Source organism: Manis javanica, chromosome X (assembly GCF_040802235.1).
Source record: "Manis javanica isolate MJ-LG chromosome X, MJ_LKY, whole genome shotgun sequence".
NCBI lineage: Eukaryota > Metazoa > Chordata > Mammalia > Pholidota > Manidae > Manis > Manis javanica.
Window position 1 is genome coordinate 32,936,808 of NC_133174.1, and position 3,672 is coordinate 32,940,479.

The 3,672-nt window shown below is 63.7% G+C and overlaps 1 long non-coding RNA gene across 1 annotated transcript; it reads right to left on the bottom strand.

The window, feature by feature from the left end:
- Positions 1-1,175: 1,175 nt before the first annotated feature.
- LOC118968944 (uncharacterized) lies at positions 1,176-3,049 on the bottom strand. Its single transcript, XR_005056832.2, has 2 exons — positions 2,299-3,049; positions 1,176-1,701 (listed from the first exon to the last, which is right to left on the bottom strand). It is a non-coding gene; the product is annotated as an uncharacterized lncRNA (long non-coding RNA).
- Positions 3,050-3,672: the final 623 nt, after the last annotated feature.

Genomic DNA, 3,672 nt, shown 5'->3' on the forward strand with positions numbered 1-3,672 from the left:
CCCCGAAGGTTTTGTAAAATATTTAATCTAGCTCAGACAATTTCCTGAAGTCCCTAACTGGACCACCCCATTTACTGAGCAGCTGCCAAAAAAGCAGGCTTGACTGCAGGCTGGCAACCAGAAGTCTTCCAGCCGCCTGGCTGGCCTGTACCCCCCATTCAGGAGTCTGGACAAGTCCCTTGAGAGAATCCAGAGAGGTGCGGTCCAAGTGGTCAGGAAGAAGCCCCGGAAATGAAGTTAAAAATGTCTCAGTTAGCTGGTGGTGTCTGTGTGACCTTCTGCAGCCCGCCTTTCCTGTCCCTGAACTCTGTAAAATGGGCGTGCTGTCCACTTTCCTGGGTACTATGCGTTTTAAAGAGCAGCACTATGGGAGGGGGGTGACTCCCTGCGTACCCCCAGCGCCCTCCGCTTCCACCCCTTTACTGTTTCCCGCCAACATCATCTCCCTATGGAACAAGGCCAGCGGGAATGGGATCCTTCGACTGCGCTGAGCCTCAGCTCCTTGCAAACGTGAGGCTCACGGGGAGAACTACTGCTCTGCCCAGTTTCCATTCCCGCTTCCAGAATAACGAGCCGAAAACATGTGTACTGTAAATAAAGCCTGTCTAAATAAAGCACTCGGGTAAAGGCTGCCGAGAAAACACTCGGCATCGCTCTGTGCTCAGAGCGTGAGTCAGCTTCCCAGCTCCCGGGGAACAATGGGGAGCTTGCCAAGGGTCCCCTTCTGTGACCCCTGACGGTCCCCAGGCCCATTTAGGTGACAGAGACACCGGCCCATTGGGACCCGCGGCCTCGAGGTTCCGGAGTGGGGAGGGGCGCTTCTGGCTGCTGGAGGTTGGGGTCCAACCCCGGGATTAGTGCCGGCAGGAATCCCTCTACCCGCAGCTGCTGCGGAGGGGTTGAGGGTTAAATAAACACCGAGCTGAGGAGCGAGCCTGGGGCTCTATGGGGCTGCGGCCCGCCGGGCGCGGAGACCGGAGGAAAGGGGACGCTGGGGGCGCTCGCTTGCTACGGAGCCTCGTGGAGGGAAAAAGACCCCTCTCCGTTCCCAAGCCAGGCTCTTGCCCCCTCGGCTGACCGCCTCTCTTCCTCAGCCCCCCGAATCTCAACGGAAACCAACACAGCTGCTGCCGGAGTCACCACACTCCTTTGCAGTCCCCAAAGGCCCATATATGTACACTAGCGCCCCGACACACGTGTGCTGAGGACTCCAGGAGGCCCTGCCCCAGCGCTCGAAATGTGGGCGCCAAGGCTAAGTGAAAACGCGCCCCTTTGATGGAGGGCAGTGTTGGGACTAGTATTGGCTCCGAGCTAAGTCTTCTATCGTATCCTCTGGGCTCCTTTGCGGAACTACGCACCCCCCAGGAGGGTTCCGACTGGAGCGGTGGCCTCTGCTCTGGCGTGAGTCCGTGGTTTCCCCACACTCCGTGACCTTGGGGGTCAGTGATCCACCCGGCAGGTCCGCGGTTTCCGGAGCCGCGCGGCCTGCCCTTTCTCTCCGCCTCTCCGGCCAAGGCCATCCCTAGCTACCCGGCCTGGTTGTGCTCAGCCAGTCTCCCGGCCCCGAGCGGGAGCGCAGAGGTGAAAGCACCGGGAGCCTCACTCACGCCTTACGGTCCAGGGATGGCGCTCCAGCAGCCTGAAATTGCCAAATCGTCGCTGGGCAGGGTTGGGGGCGAGGCTTTGGCAACCGGGTTTGAGCTGGAGAAGGCGAGGAAAACAAGTGAAACGGGAGGGGCGGGGTGGGGTGACGGCTCATAAATCACCCAGCCCCACCCTCGGGCCTCACAGCAGAGGCGCCCCAGCCCCGCGGGGGATGGAGGGTCACTCGGCCACTCCTGTCTGACCTCTGAGTTCTCCCGGAGTCAGCGCCCCACCCCGGGCTCAGGCCACTCTAGGACCAACTCCCTGCCCGAATCGTAAACCACCAGCCCGATTCGGCGGGAAGCCGCCCTTGGACGAGCGCGCATCCGCCCAAGGGGAAGTTTATTTATAGCTTGTAAACGTAAAGGAAACCAGACCGCGCTGGCTTGCGGCGCTAGGCTCCTACGCTCCCCACCTGCCCACCAGAGAGGCGCGCTCGGGAGGCGTGGGGGTGGCCTTGATTCTCTCCCTTCCCCCCACCCTACCCTGCTCCGCGCCCTGGAGAACAGGATAGGGTCCTAAGAGGTTGGCAAGCCTTAAATTTCTCTTAGGATGTGTATCCAGTGCCGTGAAAGCCGGAGAGGGCGGAGGACAGGGCCCGGGCACCGGTGTGCTGAGGGTGGGGGCGGCCGAGCTGTCCCACTTGGCACGCACCGGCGAGCAGGCCTGGCAGTGCGACGCGGGATTCCGCAGCTCCCGCTCCGAGCCCAGGGAAGTCCTGGAGAGCCCGGGGGCACTCGGGGAGCCTCTCCTTGGAAGGCGGGATGCTTCCCCCGTTCTTCCCCAGCACGTGTCCACAGCAGAGCAGGCAAGCGTCGCGCGCCTGGGGCTGCGATCGGCGGGCGACTGCAGCGGAGAGCGCTCCCTTCCCAACCCCCACCCCGTCGTCGCCACCTCTCCCAGGGAGCTCCAGGCTCCAGGGTGCGCTCTGGGCAGGCCTAAGGAGCCACCGAAAAGGAAAAGTGCTGGAGAGGAGATTCCGGAGAGAAGACATTAAAAAGCCCACCCTTGAATAGACAAGCAGCCAAGCTGAAAAAGACGCCTGCGAGCCCCCGGCCCGCACTAACCAACCCCCGGCCCCAGCGGCCTCTCCCAGTCCCGGCGGAGCCCACCCACCCCCGGCTCAGGCCAGGCAAATTCGTGTGTGCCCGCGCGCACGCGCGAGTGCGAGCGCCGGGCGGGCAGTTGCGAAACGGGCTCTTGGCTGCAGCGCGGCATAATGGAGGTGGCTGGAACAATGCGCGCTTTGTGCGCGCGGGGAGTTGTTTTCCACCCGCCTCGCCCCCCTCGCTCTGGCCGTATGGCACTTTAATCCCCGCCACGGCTCAGCACAAATGCACTTGTGTCCTGCGGGTCACCAGGGGCCGTGCGGGTGGAACCGACCCCCTCCAAACGCAGACCCCACCGCCAGTTGCCCCATCTTCCTTCCTGCGCACCGCCCCCCTGTCCACCCCCGCCACCACCTCAATTCCCGGCGTAGGCCATAGAGCCGGCTTGGAAGCTTCCGGGCCCGCGGGCCACTTTTATTTTCCGCGGAGACGGCGAACTCCCCTTCCCCTGCCGCCCCCTTCGCGCGCGTCCGCGCGCGCACACACACACACACGTACACACACACCCTCTCTCTTTCTCTCCCTCTCCCTCCCTCTCTTCCCCTCTCTCTCCCACTATCTCTTTATCTCTCTCTTCGGCGGACCGCAGGCCCCACACTTGCTGCCCTCCCTCTCCTCGCCTTGGCCCGCCCGCCCCCGCCCCGTGCTCCGGACTCCTGCGAACAATAGTAAATGTCAACAGATTCCGTGCGGCGAGTGTCTGACTCGGCCGAGATAAGGGTGCGCGGCTGGCCCCGGCGCTCCGCGCCACCGCGGGGGGAGCCCGCTCTGACCCTTGCAGGAAAGAACCGGCTGTGACGAAACCCATGCCGGGGAGCGGGCGTGTGGATGGGAGGGGGGCCCCCAGTCCCAGCCCGGTGGGGTTGTATCTCCGGGAGACCAGGCCCTGCCCCGCCCCCACCCCGCTTAACCCGGTGCT